Consider the following 12801-nt stretch of genomic DNA (forward strand, 5'->3'; position numbering starts at 1 on the left):
CTCTCTCTCTCTCTCTCTCTCTCTCTCTCCATACGGTGCACGGGCACTACTTGCTATTAGAGGATGCCGCACTGAAATTATTAGTATGTTTTCCATAAATACTAACATTTTACCTTAACTACATAGCTTGTAGTATATAATTTTCATAAATTAAACGAATATGGTTACTTATATATAAACTGAAATTAGAGATAATACACCAGAATTCGATAAATTTACGCATTTATTGATAGCAAAATTCTGTTCGATGGAGGTATAGCCCTACCATGCTGACAATAGATTACATCTATGGTGCTGACATTCGTCCAAAAGTTCATTTTTAAATCCGGAATAAATCTTTTAGAGACCCGCGACAAATCTTCTATTTTTATAGTATCAGCTACAAAAGAGACATTTTTTTTTGTTTTTCATAATGAATAAACTAGAAGTATATTATACTCAAACATATACGAAGAAATAGACGTAAATATATGACGTCACATTTTCTCAAGCGAGTATGGCCAGGCAGACGGCAGTGACGCCAGTCCACACTACTCTACCATCAGCTGATAAGTGAAATAGGTTCTCACTGCTCTCCACCTCGTTATTTATTGAGTTATTTAACGGTGTCTAAGTGACGTCGCGTGTATATCGTCCAAATTCGTAAAGTTCGTTATATCTGCGTTTCTTCTGCTCTCCAAGATCATCGGTTTGAGCTAGAATAACGTCGGTAAGTACCGTTAAAAAAAAGTTTTTCTTTTGACGAAGAACTTGAAAACTGTTCGTCGTGTTGAGGAGCCGAGGCCGGAAAGGAAGAAGGAAGAGTTGTCATGTCGTATTTTTTTAAATATAATCTTATGCTAATTTCAACAAACTGAGAGAATTATTTTATGGTTTGATATAAAAAAGTATTTAAGGACTTAATATAGAAGCTATTTGATACGATCTTTGTGAGCTGAAGGTCAAAAATTAATCGCAAAAAGGGAGAGTAAACGACAACAATACTTTTGGTATCACAATATTTCGATCTTTTTCATACGTTATCATATTATCGAACGACAGTCAGAATTTCGATATTATTATTATTATTATTATTATTATTATTATTATTATTATTATTATTATTATTATTATTATTATTAACCAAACACAAAAACTTCTTTCAGTTTTTTTGCTGAAGATTGAAAAAGAAACCCACACAATCACTTTGTAACTTGTTTACTTCTATGCATCTACATTTAATTAAATGTAAATACTTAAGAAGTAAACAAGTTACAAAGTGATTGTGTGGGTTTCTTTTTCAATTATTATTATAATTATTTTTTATATATTTATTTATTTATTTATTTTTATTTATTTATTATTATTTTTTTTTGATTTTTTTTTTTTTTTTTTGCTCTATCACAGTCCTCCAATTCGACTGGGTGGTATTTTTTATAGTGCGGGGTTCCGGGTTGCATCCTGCCTCCTTAGAAGTCCATCACTTTTCTTACTATGTGCGCCGTTTCTAGGATCACACGCTTCTGCATGAGTCCTGGAGCTACTTCAGCCTCTAATTTTTCTAGATTCCTTTTCAGGGATCTTGGGATTGTGCCTAGTGCTCCTATGATTATGGGTACGATTTCCACTGGCATATCCCATATCCTTCTTATTTCTATTTTCAGATCTGATACTTTATCCATTTTTTCTCTCTCTTTCTCTTCAACTCTGGTGTCCCCATGGTATTGCGACATCAATGAGTGATACTTTCTTCTTGATTTTGCCAATCAACGTCACGTCTGGTCTGTTTGCACGTATCACCCTATCCGTTCTGATACCATAGTCCCAGAGGATCTTTGCCTGATCGTTTTCTATCACTCCTTCAGGTTGGTGTGTGCATACCACTTATTACTGCAAGGTAGCTGATGTTTCTTTCGCACAGGCTCCAGTGGAGTGCTTTTTGCCACTGAATCATGCCTCTTTTTGCAATGATTCTGTGCAAGTGCCGGACATTTGCTTGCTATGTGGTGGTTTATGGTTTCATTTTCGTATTGCACTTCCTATTCATATGGTAGAGATGTTATTTCCGTCTATCGTTCTTTGAACATATTCTGGTTCTTAGGGCCTGATGTTGTGCCGCGGTTATCATTCCTTCAGTTTCCTTCTTTAGCTCTCCCCTCTGTAGCCATTGCCACGTGTCATCGCTGGCTAGTTCTTTAGTCTGTCTCAATGTATTGTTCGTGCATTGGTTTGTTGTGGCCAGTCCTCTGTTCTGTTTGTCATTCTCTTGTCTCTGTATATTTCTGGGTCTTCGTCTATTTTTATTATTGTCCTTCTTCCCATGCACTCTTTAGCCACTCGTCTTCACTGGTTTTCAGATATTGCCCCAGTGCTCTGTTCTCGATGTGTTGATGCAGTCCTCTATGCTTAGTAGTCCTCTCCCTCCTTCCTTTCGTGTTATGTTAGTCTGTCCGTATTTGCTCTTGGGTGTAGTGCTTTGTGTATTGTCATATGTTTCCTGGTTTTCTGATCTAAGCTGTGGAGTTCTGCCTTTGTCCATTCTACTATTCCTGTGCTGAATCTGATTGCTGGCACTGCCCATGTGTTTATGGCTTTTATCATATTTCCGCGTTGAGTTTTGACTTGAGTCTCTGCATATATTCTTTCCTGATCGTGTCCTTCATCTCTGGTGTTTTAAATCCCTCCTTCATTATTCCCAGGTATTTGTATCCAGTCTCATCTATGTGTTTGATGTTGCTTCCATCTGGTAGCTTTATCCCTTCAGTTCTTGTTACTTTGCCCTTTTGTATGTTGACTAAGGCGCATTTTTCTATTCCAAAACTCCATCCTGATGTCCCCAGATACAATCCTTACAGTCTGGATTAGGGTATCCATTTCCTTGATGCTCTTACCATACAGCTTGATGTCGTTATTTTTATTATTATTATTATTTTATTATTATTATTATTATTATTATTATTATTATTATTGAAAAGAAACCCACAAAATCACTTTGTAACTTGTTTACTTCTAAGTATTTACCTTTAGTTTTACTCCACACTCGAGTACTTTCAGGCCCTGTCTGTGGCCCATTCTCAAGAGATGTTTGGGATGTTAGCCTGGGTCAAGGCCCAGCAGTCTTCTGGAACGTCTTCTCGTTGAGCTGTCATTTATGTGATGGCTGTTCTGGTTTTCTTGAGAGTTGCCAATCCCCTCTTGTCGCTCTGATATCCTGGGCTGATGGTCAATGGGATTCACCCTTGTGGTAAGGGTGTGGTCACCAAAAGTCTGTTGGACAGGAAACCTAATCTCCAGGTCAGCAGGGTCAATCTTAGCTTCTTTTAATATCAAAGCTCGGCTTATGGGATCTTCTGAGGTAAAACCTTTGTTTCCTTCAATTATTTTAATCTCTCTGATAAGTGCACCTTCTACTACCCTCCTGTGACTAATTTTGTTGCTTTTGTATATAGGCCTACTGTTTTTGAAATCCATCCTATGGTCATTTTCCCAACAATGTCTAGCTATAGCACTCCCCTGAGAGTTAAGCTGTACTGCCCTTCTTTGTTCTTGGACTCTAGTCCTTATTCCCCTACCTGATTCCCCCACATATCTGTCTCCACAATTATTGCAATTGATTATGTATACCCCCGCTACATCATCTGTATTACTGTCTTCTCCTTCCAATTTATTTTTTACATACTTTGTTTTTTTACGGTATTATCAAAGGTCTATACAAATTTATATTGACTTTCTTTCATTTTTGAAGTGATTTGTTTCATTTAGGCATAAAGGGAGGCAACTATTTTCTTGTTTTCTTTATTCCATGTACTCTCTACATTCGCTCTGTAAGAAAGCTGACAAAGGGGCTAGTATTGTCATCATGAATAGTTCAGAATATAGGGTTAAAATGTACAGGCTACTAGATGATGAAACTACTTTTGCTAAAATAAAGAATCCTCCAACAATTCAAAAGCTTCAGAATACCTTTAATCAGAATGTGAAGAAAATAATCAGTAGACTAGGTAATGGGAAGGACATGCTATGCAATAAATTATTTCTCAAGTAAATTACCTGAACTTGCATATATATAATGGCAGCCCCACCAAAATACACAAGGAGGGCTCGCCCACTACGCCCTATTGTTTCTAGTAGGAAATCTCCTGACAAAAAACTTAGCAGTGTGGTTAGCTGGAGAACTAGGAATATACTTAGGTATATTTTCAGAATCCCATATTAAACATTCAGTAGATTTCATAGACAAAGTTAAGAAAAAGAATATAAAGGGACACATGGTTAGTTTTGATGTAGTAGCATTATTCACCATGTCCCCTCAGATAAAGTATTAGAATTCCTTCAGACTAAACATAATGAGGGTATTTTCAATCCAAACATCGAAAGAGGCGTCTTCCTTGAGTTGATTAAATTATTGTTGTCAGTGATACTTACTTCACGTTTGAGGGACAAGTTTACAAACAGAAATATGGAGAAGCTATGGGGTCCTCATTATCCTATACTCGCTAACATCTATATGGAATATTTCGAAACTAATCTAGTTCCTAATGTTACCCTTAAACGCCGACTGGACGTATTTTACGTCGAGATAAATTGTCTGTCGGGTGCCGACTGGACGTATTTTACGTCGACATACGAAAGTTTTTTTTAAAATTCGCGGAAAAATACTTATAGGCCCTACCAGCCTAAAAACTTTTGAATCACGCGCCTTGGGGAATGCTGGGAGTCGCGGATCAAGGCCTTGTTTTGTTTTGAAGCGTGACCCAGGTGCGCATGCGCGATATCCCTTCTTCTCGCTCCAGCCAGCATCAGTAGCGCACCATCCGAGAGCGATCTTTCGTGAAAAGCGTGTTTTTCTGGACTTGTGCGAGACTTTGAGCATTTGTATTGCTACAGGACATTCCTAGATATGTCTCAACGACGTGTTAACCGTGAAAGGCGCGTTTTACCCGTCGGAAGGGATCGTGTAAGGCGAGTTTTGGACCTGGATGCTGGCGAGGGGCCAAGCACCCAGCATGACCCCGCGCCTCAAGGCCGTTCTGTGCGGCCACGTGTGGCTGAAATGAAAGTGTTTTCGGGAACACATCGTATGCCTTTGGTTACCCCTAGGAAGCATGTGGGCGTCCTTAGGGGCATTCGTAGGCATTTGGAGGCCTCCAACCAAGGGACATAGACGAATATCTTTTGGAGCTTGATCGGAACATGTCGCAAGTCCTCATTTTGATGGCGGATGGTCATCGAGTGATGAGGACATCAGTCCCGATGAAAGTGAGGATGAATATTTGCCCCCAATGTCCGTCGAGGCTCACATCCCGAAAGTGAGCTCGAATTCAGTGCATACGAGGGGGAAGGGAATCTGAGGAGGAGGGGGAGGGTGGGGATAGGGCTCAAGTTTATCGCAGAGGACGATACAGAAAGGAGGCCTAAGTGAGGGGTGATGGGCCAACGGGGGGGGTTTTTGCATTTTCTCCCCTTTCCTGGGCTTTTTGTTTATATTTTCTTGGGTTAGTTTTTTTTTTCTTTTTTAATTCTTTATCTTACTTTCTTTGGGGGGGGTTCTAGTTTTTTGTATTTTTTTTTTTAGTTAACCTTAAGTGTGCCCATCGTGCCCGTTGGCGGTGCAGCGCCGCCCAAGGGTACGTAGAAGGTGAGGCTCGTCGCGCCAGCCAAAGGTGAAGGTCGGTCGGTGTCGGAGGGAGTGACATGGGTTGGGGTGGACGGGAGGACCCCAACCACTCCTAAACATGCACCCCTTCACCGGGAAAACCCCTGGGATTGACCGATACCAGTACCCCTGACTGTTTTGGGGTTCATCCAGCTTTTCCTGACGCGGGAATTGCTGGAATACCTGGTACACAAGACGGTGGACTACGCTCGGTACTGCCGGTATGAGCTGAAGACGACCTTGTCGTATTACTGGCGGGGTGCAACTCATTGACATGGCACATTTTTTGGGGCTCCACATTTGTTTTGGTTTGACACTGCTGTCGACGTCAGGCAATATTGGAGGAGAAATTATTTTTTTATGTATGCCCGAATGTGCCTGGCGTTATGTACCCGTGATATTTCCTGGCGATGGACAGGCACTTCAACGCCTTCACCGAAGGGCCATACCCCGGAATAACAGTGATCGCCTCATTTAGTGTGTACAGTGTTGGATTATATCCGTGAGCGGTGTAGTAATCTCGTGATTCCTGGAAGAACCTGTCTTTGGATGAGGGGATGATGCCTTACAAAGGACGTCTTAGTATAAAAGTGTATAACCCCAAGAAGCCAAGAAATATGGTGTGAAATTCTTTCTCATTACCGAGGCCAAACACTGGATACGTTGGGTGGACTTTTCAGTGTATACTGGGGTCTTCTCCACGCTGCGTGACACTGTATTCAACCTTGTGGGACGTTTCCGTAACCAGGGATATCACCTGTTTATGGATAATTATTATAACTCGGTATCCCTGGCCCAGGAACTGTATGAAGCAGGTGTTCACGTCAGTGGTACCCTTCGGTTGGTGCGTGGGGTCCCCGAATGTCCTCAAGAGGTTCGCTAGTCATCCGCAACACCTGGCAAGAGGAGAGACAGAGTGGCGGCGGAAGGGCGCTGTCTTCGTCATCTGTTGGAACGGTGTCCGACTTGTCCCCATGATTACGACGAGTCATGAACCCATCCAAGAAGAGATCGTACAGCAGAAGAAGACACGTCGACAGGGCCGAGTTTTGTGAGGAGTTTCGTACCGAGCGGCCTACTGTCATTGGGCACTACAACAGGCACATGGGAGGAGTTGATCTCTTTGATCAGCTCATCCAGTACTATCCCTTCGCCAGGAGAACCAGAAGGTGGACACAGAAGCTCCTCAAATACATCCTTCAGTTGGCCCTCCAAAATGCCTACATACTGTACTGTGGGTACCGCGTTGGTGACAATCTTCCGAGGTTGACCCACATAACAGTTCCTAGAGGTAGCCGGGAATGCCCTCATCAACTCGATCCCGATGAGTGGCCTTCCATAACTGACCCCCTGCCCCGAGCTGCAGATCTGCCCCTAGAGGAAAGGGCAGATAGGAGGGCCCAACTTCGCTCGACCTGCCGCCGCCCCTGCTGACGACGCCCCTGCTGACGACGCCCCTGCTGCCGCCGCCCCCTGCTGACGACGCCCTGCTGCCGCCGCCCCTGCTGACGAAGCCCCTCTTGCTGCCGGCCCCCCCATCACCGCTTCTCGTCGGGTAGTGAACCCTGCGTGTCGGCTGCAGCCAGTGGAACACATACTGGAGGCCTTAGAAGGGCGAAGGCAGAAACGGTGCCGGTGGGTGTGCCATATGAATGGCAGGAGGAGAGACACTCCGGTTTCTTCTGTCGTCTCTGCAAAGTTGCTCTTTGCAGGATAGGGGAGTGTGACCGAAAAGTACCACACTAAGGTCATGTATTGGAGCGCGCCCCCTAAACCGACAGCGGAGGGCGCACGGGGCCGCCGGGTCCATCAGCAGTAAGGGCGCGCGTCTCCCTCCTCCACCTGTACCTCGTCATGTCGAGTGGAAAAAAAATGCAAGACTCTTCAATGGAGGAGGGAGAAAACAAGAATAGAACGAAGAGTCAGGATTACAGAGTGAGTATTCTGCATTTATTTTATATTTAGTTTTATATTTATTACAATTTTTTATATATCTGAATGTGTGCATGATAAAATAATAATAAGACATTTCATTGTATGCGAAAAGAGAAGTGTCACCTGCATTCCTTTATTTATGTATTGGTACCAGAATCGAAGAATGTAATATATATATTTTACGTATAAAAAAAAATTATATATATATATATATATATATATATATATATATATATATATATATATATATATATATATATTATAAATATTTTTTTGGGGGGTAAGCAAATTACTTACAGTCTAGTAATATTCAATCATTTACCTTCACTTTAAAACAAATTGCAAGTCTCTAGAAACAATATCTCGATTTATGGTGAATATTTGAAAAAAATATTTTATTCCCTCCGCGCGCCGATTCTCGGCCGAAAATATCCGAAACGCGTAGGTCACATTCTCCTAATATTTGTGCCTTTTCATATCACGCTTATTTTATAGTTTTATATATGGAAATGTGTGCAAAAACATGCACAATATAACTATAAATATTGGAAGGTGTAGCATTTATAATTTTTTTTTTTAAATATTTGCATATAAAGTACGATAAGTACGAAAAAAACTACGATCGGTCAACTTTGACTCAACCGAAAAGGTCAAAAACGCTTTTATAACATAAAAATCTTACAGTCTAGTATTATTCAATCATTTATCGTTCATTTTAAAACAGATTGCAAGTCTCTAGAACAGTATCTCGATTTATGGTGAATTTTTGAAAAAAATATTTTTTTCCCTTCCGCGCGCCGATTCTCGGCCGAAAATCTCCTAAACGCGTAGGTCACATTCTCCTAATATTTGAGCCTTTTCATATTACGCTTTTTTTTAAAGGTTATATATGGAAATGTGCGCAAAACCATGCACAATATAACAAAAAATTTTGGAAGGTTGTAGCATTTATCATTTTTGAAATATTTGCATATAAAGTACGATAAGTACGAAAAAACTACGATCGGTCAACTTTGACTCAACCGAAAAGGTCAAAAAACGCTTTTATAACATAATAATCTTACAGTCTAGTAATATTCAATCATTTATCTTCATTTTAAAACATATTGCAAGTCTCTAGAACAGTATCTCGATTTATGGTGAATTTTTGAAAAAAATATTTTTTTCCCCTCCGCGCGACGATTCTCGGCCGAAAATCTCGGAAACGCGTAGGTCACATTCTCCTAATATTTGAGCCTTTTCATATTACGCTTTTTTTAAAGGTTTATATATGGAAATGTGCGCAAAAACATGCACAGTATAACAAAAAACAAATATTGGAAGGTTGTAGCATTTATCATTTTTTAAATATTTGCATATAAAGTACGATAAGTACGAAAAAAACTACGATCGGTCAACTTTGACTCAACCGAAAAGGTCAAAAAACGCATTTATAACATAAAAATCTTACAGTCTAGTAATATTCAATCATATATCTTCATTTTAAAACAAATTGCAAGTCTCTAGAACAGTATCTCGATTTATGGTGAATTTTTGAAAAAAATATTTTTTTCCCCTCCGCGCGCCGATTCTCGGCCGAAAATCTCCTAAACGCGTAGGTCACATTCTCCTAATATTTGAGCCTTTCATATTACGCTTTTTTTTAAAGGTTTATATAGGAAATGTGCGCAAAAACATGCACAATATAACAAAAAATATTGGAAGGTTGTAGCATTTCTCATTTTTGAAATATTTGCATATAAAAGTACGATAAGTCGAAAAAAACTACGATCGGTCAACTTTGACTCAACCGAAAAGGTCAAAAAACGCATTTATAACATAAAAATCTTACAGTCTAGTAATAGTTCAATCATTTATCTTGCAATTTAAAACATATTGCAAGTCTCTAGAACAGTATCTCGATTTATGGTGAATATTTGAAAAAAATATTTTTATTCCCTCCGCGCGCCGATTCTCGGCCGAAAATCTCGGAAACGCGTAGGTCACATTCTCCTAATATTTGTGCCTTTTCATATTACGCTTTTTTTAGAGGTTTATATATGGAAATGTGCGCAAAAACGTGCACAATATAACAAAAAATATTGGAAGGTTGTAGCATTTATCATTTTTGAAATATTTGCATATAAAGTACGATAAGTACGAAAAAAACTACGATCGGTCAACTTTGACTCAACCGAAAAGGTCAAAAAAACGCATTTATAACATAAAAATCTTACAGTCTAGTAATATTCAATCATTTATCTTCAATTTAAAACATATTGCAAGTCTCTAGAATAGTATCTCGATTTATGGTGAATATTTGAAAAAAATATTTTATTCCTCCGCGCGCCGATTCTCGGCCGAAAATCTCGGAAACGCGTAGGTCACATTCTCCTAATATTTGTGCCTTTTCATATTACGCTTTTTTTAGAGGTTTATATATGGAAATGTGCGCAAAAACGTGCACAATATAACAAAAAATATTGGAAGGTTGTAGCATTTATCATTTTTGAAATATTTGCATATAAAGTACGATAAGTACGAAAAAAAACTTACGCGATTCGGAGTCAACTTTGACTCAACCGAAATGGTAAAAAAACGCATTTGTAACATAAAAAATCTTACAGTAGTAGTAATATTCAATCATTTATCTTCAATTTAAAACATATTGCAAGTCTCTAGAACAATATCTCGATTTATGGTGAATATTTGAAAAAAATATTTTTATTCCGTCCGCGCGCCGATTCTCGGCCGAAAATCTCGGAAACGCGTAGGTCACATTCTCCTAATATTTGAGCCTTTTCATATTACGCTTTTTTTTAAAGGTTATATATGAAAATGTGCGCAAAAAACATGCACAATATAACAAAAATTATTGGAAGGTTGTTAGCAGTTTCTCATTTTTTTTATTTTATTTGCCATATAAAAAAAAACAAAAAAATTTTAACAAAAATTGCGACATTCGGTCAACTTTAACTCGTTCGAAATGGTCAAAAACTGCATTTGTAAGCTAAAACTCTTACAGTATCGTAATATTCAATCATTTTCCTTCATTTTGAAACAAATTGCAAGTCTCTATAACAATATTTCGATTTATGGTGAATTTTTAAAAAATTATTTTTTTACATCCGCGCGCTACGAATTCATGCATCATTTTGTGTATAATTTTCTCTGTGTTGCTTTTATCGTTTTACAATGTGTTATATATCAAAATGATCGCCAATTTAGTGCACATTACAACGAAAAAAAGTAACTTGTTACCTCTAACCGTTTTTGGCGCACACCGCCGGGAATTTGAATACAATTGATATATGAAATTTCGTTTTTGTGCGCTATCATATATCGCATTATTTATATATGATAATGATAATTTTTTTCATTTCTGATGGTTGCATACTAAACTTCAAGCAATGACAAAAAAAGGAGCCAAAAATGAACTCTTAATCTTGAAAACTAAGCGCGCTGTGATTTTTTGAAAAAAATATTTTTTCGCTTACGCGCTCACTCTCAAACCCCTCCGGCACACGGGAGTCATTTTTTTATTTACTGCTCCGGCGTTTAAGGGTTAATGTTCCAAACTTAAAACTGCAAGGATGGTGGAGATATGGTGGATGACATTTTTGCTATTCTGCAAAGGTGATGAAAATGAAATAGAAACTTTTCTAGATGAACTCAATAAGTTTGATAACAATACCCAGTTCACTTTAGAGAAAAGTAACAATAATAAACTGCCCTTTTTAGACATACTCACAGAAAGAAAAGAAACAAGATATGAATTCAGCACATATAGAAAGCCCACACATACAAACTCATATATTCATTTCTTCTCTTTTCACAGTCATGATATAAAAATAGGGGTTCTAACAGGTTTATTTCTTAGGGCAATGAGAACGTGTGACCCTTGCAAGATAGAACAAGAAATAAATTACATCGGTAAAAGCTTCGATGCATTAGCATACCCGGAATGGTTCAGAAAAAGGGCACTCAACAAAGCTAGAAACATTTTTTACAGAGCAAATGTAGAGTACATGGAATAAAGAAAACAAGAAAATAGTTGCCCTCCCTTTTATGCCTAAAATGAAACAAATCACTTCAAAAATGAAAGAAAGTCAATATAAATTTGTATATACCTTTGATAATACCGTAAAAAAACAAAGTATGTAAAAATAAATTGGAAGGAGAAGACAGAATACAGATGATGTAGCGGGGGTATACATAATCAATTGCAACAATTGTGGAGACAGATATGTGGGGGAATCAGGTAGGGGAATAAGAACTAGAGTTCCAAGAACAAACGAAGGGCAGTACCAGCTTTAACTCTCAGGGGAGTGCTATAGCTAGACATTGTTTGGGAAAATGACCATAGGTGGATTTCAAAAACAGTAGGCTTATATACAAAAGCAACAAAAATTAGTCACAGGAGGGTAGTAGAAGGTGCGCTTATCATAGAGATTAAAGTAATTGAAGGAAACAAAGGTTTTACCTCAGAAGATCCCATAAGCCGAGCTTTGATATCAAAAGATTGACCCTGCTGACCTGGAGATTAGGTTTCCTGCCCAACAGACTTTTGGTGACCACACCCTTACCACAAGGGTGAATCCCATTGACCATCAGCCCAGGATATCAGAGCGACAAGAGGGGATTGGCAACTCTCAAGAAAACCAGAACAGTCATCACATAAATGGACAGCTCAACGAGAAGAAGTTCCAGAAGACTGCTGGGCCTTGACCCAGGCTAACATCCCAAACATCTCTTGAGAATGGGCCACAGACAGGGCCTGAAAGTACTCGAGTGTGGAGTAAAACTAAATGTAAATACTTAGAAGTAAACAAGTTACAAAGATTATTATTATTATTATTATGTACGTGTCAGTGATATACAGAGAAGGCTTATTTAAATGTATCTGAACGAATAATCAGTAAATTTGAATTTTGGCCATGTATTTTTAATTTTAAGATTCAAACAGCGTTGTCATTTCTTTAGTAAACTGACATTGGGCGTGAAAGTATCTACCATACATAATGAATTTCCATGAATAATAATGCATTCCATTTCATAAATGTGAAATAGCTTGTTTGAAAGTTTTAACAACTTATTTTCATTGCTATAGCAAGCACACGGACTTTTCTTTAGACCAAACATAAGTGACCAAAAAGGAAAAAATTGAAACAAGATTCTTGTATAGTATAAGAACAAGATAGTAAGTTATGAATGCTAATGGCTGCGAATGATCAAAATGATTGACTTTAGGA

At 38.6% G+C, this 12801-nt stretch overlaps 1 protein-coding gene across 3 annotated transcripts in view; it reads left to right on the plus strand.

Annotated features, from left to right (window-relative positions):
- The window catches only part of LOC135215150 (uncharacterized), a 115566-nt gene that overhangs the window by 93982 nt on the left and 8783 nt on the right, over window positions 1-12801 (plus strand). The window contains exon 1 of one of the 3 annotated variants that reach the window (XM_064249596.1): window positions 618-709. The exons of the other annotated variants lie outside the window; for them this stretch is intronic. The gene's annotated coding sequence lies outside the window, so the exon portion shown is untranslated. Of the gene's footprint in view, window positions 1-617; window positions 710-12801 lie in introns of those variants that run through there. 3 annotated transcript variants of the gene reach the window in all.

Source organism: Macrobrachium nipponense, chromosome 5 (assembly GCF_015104395.2).
Source record: "Macrobrachium nipponense isolate FS-2020 chromosome 5, ASM1510439v2, whole genome shotgun sequence".
NCBI lineage: Eukaryota > Metazoa > Arthropoda > Malacostraca > Decapoda > Palaemonidae > Macrobrachium > Macrobrachium nipponense.